Source organism: Miscanthus floridulus, chromosome 5 (assembly GCF_019320115.1).
Source record: "Miscanthus floridulus cultivar M001 chromosome 5, ASM1932011v1, whole genome shotgun sequence".
Classification (NCBI taxonomy): domain Eukaryota; kingdom Viridiplantae; phylum Streptophyta; class Magnoliopsida; order Poales; family Poaceae; genus Miscanthus; species Miscanthus floridulus.
This window is the reverse complement of record NC_089584.1, coordinates 83,417,451-83,428,782: the sequence shown is the minus strand read 5'-3', so window position 1 is coordinate 83,428,782 and position 11,332 is coordinate 83,417,451.

The window sequence follows — 11,332 nt, the reverse complement described above, 5'->3', positions numbered from 1 at the left end:
CAATGCCAGAGTCTCTGAGACCCTTGCACGATGTCAGGCCCAGCGAGCAGCAGGTGTCGTGTGCCCCGACCAACCAATAGTATAGGCTATAGCTGTGGAAGAAGATGTAGTTGTGTTATTGTAAACTTGGACCTTTTTAGGCAAGCTTGTAATAATGTAACTGTATATCAGCATAAGCTTGTTTGTTTTGTAGAAAACGTATTTAAGCTTGGATATCGTGTTGGTGTAACTAAGTGAGAACATGTTAGCGTTCTGTTTAGTTGTACCAGTTTAGTTGACACATCATCCTGAAAGGTTTGTATGGCCCTGGTTTGTCTTGTGGTCAGAGTGTGAGGTGCGTAGCTTGTGCACACGTAGACACACACAAGTCAAAGCAGAGAGGACCTGCCGATCACCCGTGGCGTAGAGAGCAGATCCCATGCATGCGTTGGGAGAAACTGGAGACAGGGCCTGCTCCAAAAACCCGAGAAGGAATGGTGGTTGGTTTTAACTGGTTGAGTTAGAATAACAATAGACTTCGAAGTGACACATTAGAGTGGTCGAAGAAATCATAATAGCTTTATTGAATTAAATCAAAAGTACAAGAGGGGTACATATCTCAGTAGTTAAGCATAGAAACGCCTAAGCTTATCGATGTGCCATGAATTGGGTACGTCTGTACCGTCCAGGTGAGCTAACCTGTAAGATGTTGGTCGTGTAACCTCCTTGATCATGAAGGGCCCTTCCCATGGGGTTGCGAGTTTGTGGACGCTAGCCTGATTTGTCTTCCACTTCAGGACCAGGTCCCCAACCATGAAGAACCGCTCCTTGACGTTCTTGTTGTAGTACCTACACAAAATAGCAAGGTATTTGGCTGTACGTACGCAGGAATTGAGTCGCTTCTCTTCTGCACTATTCACTTCTAGCTCCTGTACTTCATTGGCCTTGTCTTCGTTGAAGTTCTCTACCCATGCTGATCTGAAGGCTATATCCGCTGGGAGCACTGCCTCAGCGCCATAAACCATAAAGTATGGTGATACGCTGGTATTGCGACTGAACTAGGTTCTGAGGCCCCAGACCACGGCTGGTAACTCTTTGAGCCATCTTCTAGGAGCTTTGTCATTTTCTCTATACATCCTCTTCTTAAGTGCGTCCAAGATCATACCATTTGCCCGCTCGACCTGTCCATTAGCTCTAGGGTGTGCCACCGAGACGTATTTTACTACTATGCTCCTTTCATCGCAGAAGTCCCAAAAAGCGTTCCCGGTGAATTGAGTACCCAGATCAGTGATGATGCTGTTGGGTATGTTGAAGCGGTGGATGACCTGGTCGATGAACGCAATAGCCTTTTCTAAAGATGCCTTGACCAGGGGCATGTACTCTATCTACTTGGAAAATTTGTCGATCAGCACAAAGGCGCATGTAAATTTCCTAGGGGATGGTTTGAAAGGCCCGATCATATCCAGTCCCCAGCATGCGAAGGGCCAAGAGGCTGGTATTGTCTGAATCTCATGTGCTGGTACATGGATTCTCTTGGCGAAGAACTGACAACCTTCACAATGGCGGACTAGCTTCTCTGCATCGGCTACGGCTGACGGCCAATAGAACCCTACTCAGAAAGCCTTGCCAACCAGCATTCTCGATGCCGCATGGTTGCCATAGGAGCCAGAGTGGATTTGGTCTAGGAGATGTTCACCATCCTCCTGGGTTATACACTTCATCAAGATTTCCTCCTTCGCGTTCTTGCGCCACAATTTGCCATCGACGAGCAGATACTGCTTACTACGATGCATCAGGCGTTCATTTTCTGTCCGATCGGTATAACCACTACCATCTATTAGGTACTTGATGAAAGGTACTCTCCAGTCAGGCTCCTTATTGGTCGGAGGTGGTTCGGTGGTATTTGACGCCAGAACCGTAGCCACTAATGGCTGGTCTGGAGGCTTGTCGATCGTGGGATCTTCTTCTTCGATGGAAGGCGTGAGCAGGTCTTGAACAAATACACCATGTGGGACTTTGGCTCGGGATGATCCTAACATTGACAGCGCATCTGCTGCTTGATTTTTGTCCTAGACCACATGTGTGTACTCGATGCCATAGAACTTGCCTTCCAGCTTTCTGATCGATTTACAGTATGCATCCATCTTTTCGCTGGTCGTATCCCAGTCCTTGTAGAGTTGGTTGATGACTAGAGCCAAGTCTCTATAGACATAGAGATGTTTGACACCAAGCTCGACCACAATGCGTAGACCATGTAGGCATGCTTCGTACTCGGCGGTGTTATTAGACGCCGGGAAATAAATCCTGAGGACGTATCGGAGCTGCTCCTTGGATGGTGACACAAAAAGGACTCCTTCTCCTGCGCCGTTGATGTTGAGAGAGCCGTTGATGTACATCTTCCAATACTCATCGGGCCCCTGAGAGGCAGGTGTGCTTAAGTCTGTCCACTCGACAATGAAATCAACAAGTGCCTGAGACTTGATCGTAGTACGGCTTGCAAATTCCAAGGAGAAAGGGCATAGCTCCATTGCCCATTTAACGATGTGCCCGTTTGCATCCTTGTTGCGAATGATGTCTCCTAGAGGGTACTCAATCATGACCACCATGTGATATCCGTCGAAGTAGTGTTTCAACTTTCGGGATGTGATTAGTATGGCGTAGATCAGTTTCTAAATCTGTGGGTACCTGATCTTGGATTCATTGAGCACCTCACTGACGAAATATATTGGTCACTGTACCTTGTAGATGTGGCCAGGCTCGTCGTGCTCGACCACCATGGCAGTGGAGACCACTCGATTAGTTGCCGCAATGTAAAGCAGGAGGGTTTCATCTTCTCTAGGAGCAGTGAGGACCGGAGGTGATGTAAGGAATTGTTTCAGCTATGTAAAGGTAGCGTCTGCTTCCTCCGACCACTCAAACTTCTCGGATGCTTTGAGCAGCTTGAAAAATGGTAGTCCTTTTTCGCCTAATCTTGATATGAAATGACTTAGGGCAGCCATGCATCCGGTAAGCTTCTAAACATCCTTCACCTTTTTGGGCGGCATCATGTCCAAGACAGCTTTTACCTTCTCTGGGTTAGGGCGTATGCCGTCGTGACTGACGACGTTGCTGAGCAATATACCAGATGGAACACCAAAGATACACTTCTTTGGGTTTAATTTCCATTGGAATGTGTTAAGAGCTGCAAAGGTACGTTCGAGGTTGTCAACAAGGGTGTATGCTTTCTTGGTTTTAACAACTACATCATCAACATAAGCCTCGATGAGGTCGTCTTTTATCTCGTCTTTGAGGCAGGCCTATATGGTGCGTTGGTAGGTAGCCTCGGTGTTCTTGAGCCCGAACGACATGGTCATGTAGCAGTAAGCGCCGAAGGGCATGATGAAGGATGTCTGGATCTGGTCATCCTTTTTGAGAGCGATCTAGTGATAACCAGAGTAGCAATCGAGAAAGGAAAGCAACTCACAACCGATAGTTGAATCTACGACCTCGTCTATGCGAGGTAAGCCGAAGGGGTCTTTAGGGCAGTGTTTGTTGAGATCAGTGTAATCAACGCACATTCTCCATTCTTTATTCTTTATGCGTACAAGAACCGGGTTGGCTAACCACTCTGGATGATACACTTCTTTGATAAATCTGGCTGCCAAAAGCCATGTAACTTCTACCCTAATAGCCTCCTTTTTGTCATGAGCGAACTGTCATAGCTTCTGCTTGATAGGTTTGGCCTTGCCATCGACATTTAAGGAGTGCTCGATCAAGTTCCGAGGTACACCGGGCATGTCAGTGGGTTTCCATGCGAACACACTCACGTTGCTCCTCAAGAACATGATGAGCGTGTCTTCCTATTTAGGATCCAGGTTGGCCCCGATAAGGGCCATTTTGCTGGGATCACCATCGACCAGCTGGATTGCTTTGTGCTCTTTGGACTTGACATTCTTGCGTGGGGCCTCAAGCTCTAGGATCTCTAGGTGGTCGGCTAGGGTCTTCTTGGCATCGAGCATGGTCTCGGCCATGCGAATAGAGAGGTCGTGAACCTCTGCTATTTTGAAGCTATCGTCCTCATAGTATAAGTTGTGTATACGTTGCCCCTGAGAGTTAGAACCCCTTTCTCGGTAGGCATCTTGAGCACCAAATACCTATAGTGAGGTATGGCCATGAATTTGGTGAGCGTTGGTCGACCAAGGATAGCGTGATAGGTGCCGTCGAAGTCAGAGACCACGAAGTTGACGTAGTCGGTGCGGAAGTGGTCTAGGGTACTAAATTGCACAGGTAGCGTGATCTGCCCGAGAGGTGTGGAGCTCTGTCCGGGGAGAACACTACAGACTATGCCTTGTATGGCTTGAGATTAGCCTGGGTTATCTTCAGGGCTGGCAAACTATTCTTGAACAGTATATCGATGGAACTGCCACCGTCAATCAGCACTCTGTCGAACTAAACCTTGTTGATACAAGGATCGAGAACCAGAGGAAAATGTCCTGGCTCAGGTATTGCAGCCCATTGGTCCTTTCTACTAAAGGAGATCTCGCGGTGAGACCAAGGAGGGAGCCGCGGATCGGCAATGAGGTTGTTGGCATTGGCCACGTTCAAGCAAGCGTGGGCGAGCAGCTTGCATTCTCATTTGGTCTCGATGGACACTTTGCCTCCAACGATGGTGTGGACGCGATCAGTTGGCTTGATGTACTTGTGATGGGGATCTGCGTCTTCATCGTCGTTGTCCTCGTTACACTGCTCCCCTATGTCGTTAGGCTTGTCGGATGTATCCAGAGCCTGTTGGCGCGTGTAGATAGATTTGAGGACACGGCAATTCTCCATGGTATGGTTTGACTTGGGATGAAGCTGGCAGGGTCCTTTCAATGCTTTGGCATAGTCTTCTTCGTAGTTGCGATGTCCGCCACCTTTTTTAACGGTGTTGACCTCACCGTCGTCTTCCCGAGCACGCTTGCCCCTATAATCGTCATGGCGATTACGCCGCTGATTACGCTGGTCGCGGTGGTCGCGGGAATCGTTGCGTTGGTTGCGGCGATCAAAATTGTCGTTCCGACCACGGTTGCCGTGGTAGTCGTTGTGGTGTGGGGGGTGGTCGGAGCATGGAACCCTTGCTGCTTCTTCGATGATTATCTTTTTAGCATCATCGGCATCCGCATATTTTTTAGTAGTGGCCAGGAGCGCTGTGACTAATTCAGGGCTCCTACGGAGGAGCTTGTCCCTTAGGACATCGTGGAAGCGAAGACCAGTGATAAAAGCCTCGATTGCCTTGTTGTCGGAGATTGATGGGACCTTGATGCGCATCTCTGAAAAGCGTCGAACGTACTCGCGCAGTGGCTCATCTTTGCGGTCTTGAATCCGTTGTAGATCATATTTGTTGTCGGGTTGCTCGCAAGTAGCAATGAAGTTACCGATGAATGCTTGCTTGAGCTCTTGCCAAGAATCAAAGTAGTTCACCGGCAAGCTAACCAACCATTGGTGGCCTGCATGGCCGACGGCGACTGGGAAGTAATTAGACATGACGTGCTCATTAGCCATGGCTGATCTGCACGTGGTTTTGTAGAGCATGACCCATAATTCGGGGTTCTCCTTGCCATCGTACTTCTGAAGTTTTTCGAGCTTGAAGTTCTTGGGCCATATGACTTGGCGAAGGTGTGGAGTAAACTGCTTCAAACCTGGAGGGTTGTGGGTAGTATCATATTCCATACGGCGATAGCTTTCGTGGGATGCACGATCGTTGGCTCTTTGGTTAATGCGATCGTGCAGATCGCATTCTCTGAGGTAATGGCGGAGATCGTTATTGCCATCACAGCGATCCTGGTTGCCACCCTGGTTAACCCTGCGACCATGGTTATCACAGCGATTATCACGGTTGTCTCAACGGTTATCGTCCTGGTAGTCACGGCGATTGTCGTCCCGGTAGTCGCGGCGATTGTCGTCCCAACCACCATCATGGCCACCGTTTTCGCCTTGACAGTTGTCTGATGGGTCGTTGTTGCATGAGCCACGTTGGTTGGGTGGCTATGAGCGACTTGAGTACTGACGGCTGTGGCTTGATTCGACTAAGACAGATGGAGCCCGGGCTTGATTTACAATCTCTGCGGTCTGGGCCATAGCAGCCATCAGGTAAGCTTGTATATCATCACGAACTGCCTGGGTTTTTGGGGTATTGGGTAGTCGTTGCATTGTCACCATAGCAATAGCTATGTTGGTGCTTGGGGTCCTGAAGACCTGCTTGTCCCCCACCCTGTCAAAGGCATTGTTAAGGTCGCGCGACTAGACCCTTATGCGTCGTGCCTCCTTCTGCCTCGGCTTCGATTTGTTGGTGATTAAACCGGTCAATATTACGTGCTTCGCATGCTAGCCTTTCTTGTTCTGTTTCGCCAACTGCTGGTGGTTCATCATTACTAACAACATTGATCAAGTCTCCTCGCCTTGGTGGGAAGGATGGGAATTGTGGGAACCCCGAGGCGTGGTCTAGGATATCCAAATCGTATTCAATGCCTTCATCATCATGATGCTGGAGCTCAATGTGGACATGCAATGCCAGACGAGGAGCTTGAGCCACCCTCTTGAACTGTGTGGACCGATCCTTCTTGATAATCCTCAATCCGGACCATGTTGACGAAGTTGCGCAGACCGTAGGGCTAGGCCTGGTAGTTCTCCATCGAGGCTTCATACTCGGAGAGCTAGAGACCCATCGCGGGGGCTAGCCAGCGATGAACGGAGCGCCCTTCAGGAGTAGATGTGACCACAAGATCCGTACCGAGTCATGTAGGACGACTGGCCCGAGCTGGTCAGGTAGATTTGTTGTGGGTAGTGGTTACCTGCTCATTAGGTTGACTTTGAATCGAACTTACCAGAGCTAGGGTTTTAGCAAGTTTGGTGCCAACCCGATCGATGGAGTCGAGCAGGTCGGTGTTGTCGATCTGCCTCCCTTTGTAGCGAGGAAGCGGACGATGGGTTGTCGGTGTAGCTAAAGACGGTGCTGGCGTGGCAGGAGCCAGATCCACCGTGGTCGGAGCCATAGCCAATGCAGATGAAGCAGTGGTCGACGCTGATTGAATCCGCGCCTCCTCCATGGTCATGGCGATGTAGTTTTCGGAGCCAGTGGTCCAGGTGATCTGGCCGATGGTGAACGTGAGGCTGTTCGGCACTGTCATGGAACCGGGGATGATGACCATCTTGTTCATCTGGAGAGCAGTACGCACACCCCCTATCTGGCACGCCATTATCGACGAAATATGGTCAGCAGTCTACCTAGGGGTATGCCCAAGGTAGTAGATTATCAGCAGACAGATGCGCAAGCTACAAACAAGATGGTGACGCAAGACAAACATGAGGTTTTATCCAGGTTCGGCCGCCGTGAAGGCGTAATACCTATGTCCTGCGTCTGATTGTATTATTGTATGTCAATGAGAGATGATTTTTAGAGGGGTCCCCTGCCCACCTTATATAGTCCGGGGGGCAGGGTTACAGATCTAGAAACTAATCCTAACCAGTTACAATTGCCATAGACGGCCGGATAAGGATTCCTATTCTAACCGACCAGGATCTTGCTTGATCTCCAAACCTGCCTTGATTCCTTGTGTGGTACTCTGAACAGATTGGCCGGGCCGCACATCGTCTTCTAGTGGGCCAGACCCCCTGGTCCGAGCCGGCCCAAGCTTAGTCGTAAGGGTATAGGGGTTAATACCCCTACAGCTAGCAAACCCAGTTCTGGTATAGAAAAAGAATACGGACGAGTGGCGCATGTGTGTCGACTATATAGATCTCAACAAACACTACCCGAAAGATCCGTTCGGGCTACCATGCATTAAATAGATAGTTGATTCAACAGCAAGATCTGCCCTATTATCCTTCCTTGATTGCTATTCAGGATATCACCAAATTGCATTAAAGGAACAAGACCAGAGCAAGACATCTTTCATCACTCCATTCGGTGCCTACTGGTATAAAACAATGTCATTTGGACTCAAGAATGCTGGTGCCACTTACCAAAGAGCTATCCAAACGTGCCTCGGTGATCAGATCGGTGAAAACGTTGAAGCATACGTGGATGACATAGTAGTAAAGATAAAGAACCTGGATACACTAATTGAAGACTTAAAGCAAACCTTCCAAAACCTGAAAAGATGGAGGTGGAAATTGAACCTAAACAAGTGTGTATTCAGAGTTCCCTTAGGACAACTACTCGGATTCTTGGTCAGTCATCGCGGAATCGAAGCAAGCGCTAAGCAAATTCAAGCCATAACAGAGATGGGCCCTCCTCGAAGTGTCAAAGATGTGTAGAAACTAACAGGCTGTATGGCGGCCCTCAATCGTTTCATATCAAGACTGGGCGAAAAAGGGTTACCTTTCTTTAAATTGCTAAAGAAGACAGACAAGTTCGAATGGACAGAAGAAGCCAACAAAGCTTTCAAGAAGCTCAAGGCATACCTTAACTCCTCACCCGTTCTCATACCTCCAAAGAAATATGAATACATGATGTTGTACATCGCGGCAACTTCTACTGTGATCAGCACAGCAATTGTCGTAGAAAGAGAAGAAGAAGGGCATGTATATAAAGTACAACGCCCCATATACTACATCAGTGAAGTACTGTCAGAATCAAAAATCCAGTACCTGCATGTGCAAAAATTACTCTACGCCCTCCTGATCACTTCACGCAAGCTTCGCCACTATTTTGAAGGCCACAAGATTACCGTGGTGATAGATTTCCCACTCGGAGACATCCTGCACAACAGAGACGCAACAGGGCGCATATCTAAGTGGGCAGTTGAACTTGGTGCTCTCAATATTGATTTCACCCCACGAAAGGCAATTAAGTCTTAGGCCCTGGCCAATTTTATTGCCGAGTGGACAAAAATTCAACAACCTATGTCAAGTACCATCCTTGATCATTGGAAGATGTACTTTGATGGATCACTCAAGCTAGGCAGAGCCGGTGCAGGCGTCCTCCTCATTTCTCTAGACAGAAAACAACTCAAGTACGTCCTTCAGATATTATGGCAAGCTACAAACAATGAAGCAGAATATGAAGCCCTCATCCACGGGCTACAAGTGGCAATTACCCTTGGAATCAAGCGTTTACTCATATACGATGATTCAGTAGTAGTCATCAATCAAGTCAATAAAGATTGTGACTGCACCAAGGAAAACATGGGCGCCTACTGTGCTGAAATACGAAAGCTCGAAAAACATTTTCAAGGATTAGAATTCTACACGTCCTCCATGATTCTAACATTGTGGCAGACATCCTCGCCAAGCTTGGATCAAACAGGGCGAAGGTCCCACCCAGTGTATTCATAGAGGAGTTATCAGCTCCCTCTATCAAACAACCCTGTGAGATAACCCCTGAAATCTTAGCTAATGGCACCCAGATTCTGGTAATCACCACTTTATGGACCCAAGTTTTTATTGACTACATGAAAGAGAATAAGTTGCCAGCGGAAAAAGAGGAAGCTACCTGAGTTGTTCGCAGAAGCAAAAATTATGTCCTAGTAGGAGACAAGCTCTATAGAAGAGCCGCATCATCAGGAGTACTCCTAAAATGCGTCTCATTTGAAGAGGGCAAAGAGATCCTAGATGAAATACACTCAGGTTGCTATGGAAATCACGCCGCTTCAAGAACACTAGTCGGCAAAGCATTCCGCACCGGTTTCTACTTGCCAACTACTTTGAAAGATGCAGAAGAACTCGTCAGAAGATGCAAAGGTTGTCAAATGTTCACAAGACAAGCTCATGTACCAGCTCACAACCTCATCTACATCCCACCCGCTTGGCCTTTCTCCTGCTGGGGGCTAGATCAAGTAGGACCTCTCAAGAAAGCAAAAGGCGGTTTCGAGTACATCTTCGTAGCAATTGACAAGTTCACCAAGTGGATTGAATACAAACCACTCGCAAAATACAGCGTAGCCAAAGCAGTTGAGTTCATCCAAGACATTATGCACTACTTTGGCATGCCCAATCGAATCATCACAGATTTGGGTTCTCCCTTCATAGCCGTAGAATTCCAAAGTTGGGCACACGACTGCGGCTTTAGAATAGATTACGCATCAGTTGCACATCCAGAGGCCAACAGACAGGTGGAAAGGGCTAATGGACTCATACTAGCTGGATTAAAACCAAGATTGTATGAAGAACTAGTGGACTATGGATCAAAATGGATTGAAGAATTACCCAAGGTCGTATGGGGGCTATGGGCTCAAATAAGCAGAGCCACCGGATACTCACCTTTCTTCCTGGTTTACGGATTAGAAGCCGTACTACCTACTGACTTGATCTGGACGTCACCAAGGATAGAACAATATGACGAAGGAGAAGCAAAACACACCCGAAGATTAAAACTCGATAGTACAGAAGAAGTCAGAGTAAACGCTACCCTTCAATCAGCAAAATACCTCCAAGGATTAAGACACCACTACAACAAGAATACCCAACATCGATCACTACAAGTCGGCGACCTAGTACTAAGAAGAATACAAAAAACTGACGAACATCATAAACTACTCAGCCCATGGGAAGGTCCTTTTATCGTCACGAAAGTCACCGGACCAGGCACATACAAGTTGATAACCGAAGACAGAAAAGAAGTCAACAATACATGGCACATCAGCTAGCTAAGGAGATTCTACGCATGAAAACAACTCAATGGAAAATATATATACAAGCCACAAGAGATCAATGTTTATAATCAATAAAGATGGTGCTCATCGACAACATATGTACTATTATGACCTATCAATGTTCATGATCAATAAAGATGGTTCTTTATAGACAACATATGTCTTATTATGGCTTTCCCCAAGTTGTTTCCAATGAGCCGAACCAAAAAGCAAAATGGCTGAAAAGACGCCTGAGCATACCGGCCGAGAGCAAAAGAGCTGAAAACATGCTTGAGCCCGCCGATGAGGGTAGCTAACAAGCTAACACCTGAACCAAAAAGCAAAATGGCTGAAAATACGCCTGAGCATACCAGCCAAGAGCAAAAGAGCTGAAAAGATGCTTGAGCCCACCGATGAGGGTAGCTAACAAGCTAACACCCGAACCAAAAAGCAAAATGGTTGAAAATACGCCTGAGCATACCGGCCGAGAGCAAAAGAGCTAAAAAGATACTTGAGCCCACCGATGAGGGTAGCTAATAAGCTAACACCCGAACAAAAAAGCAAAATGGTTGAAAAGACGCCTGAGCATACCGACCGAAAGCAAAAGAGCTGAAAAGATGCTTGAGCCCGCTAATGAGGGTAGCTAACAAGCTAACACCTGAACCAAAAAGCAAAATGGCTGAAAATACGCCTGAGCATACCGACCGAGAGCAAAAGAGCTAAAAAGATGCTTGAGCCCGCCGATGAGGGTAGCTAATAAGCTA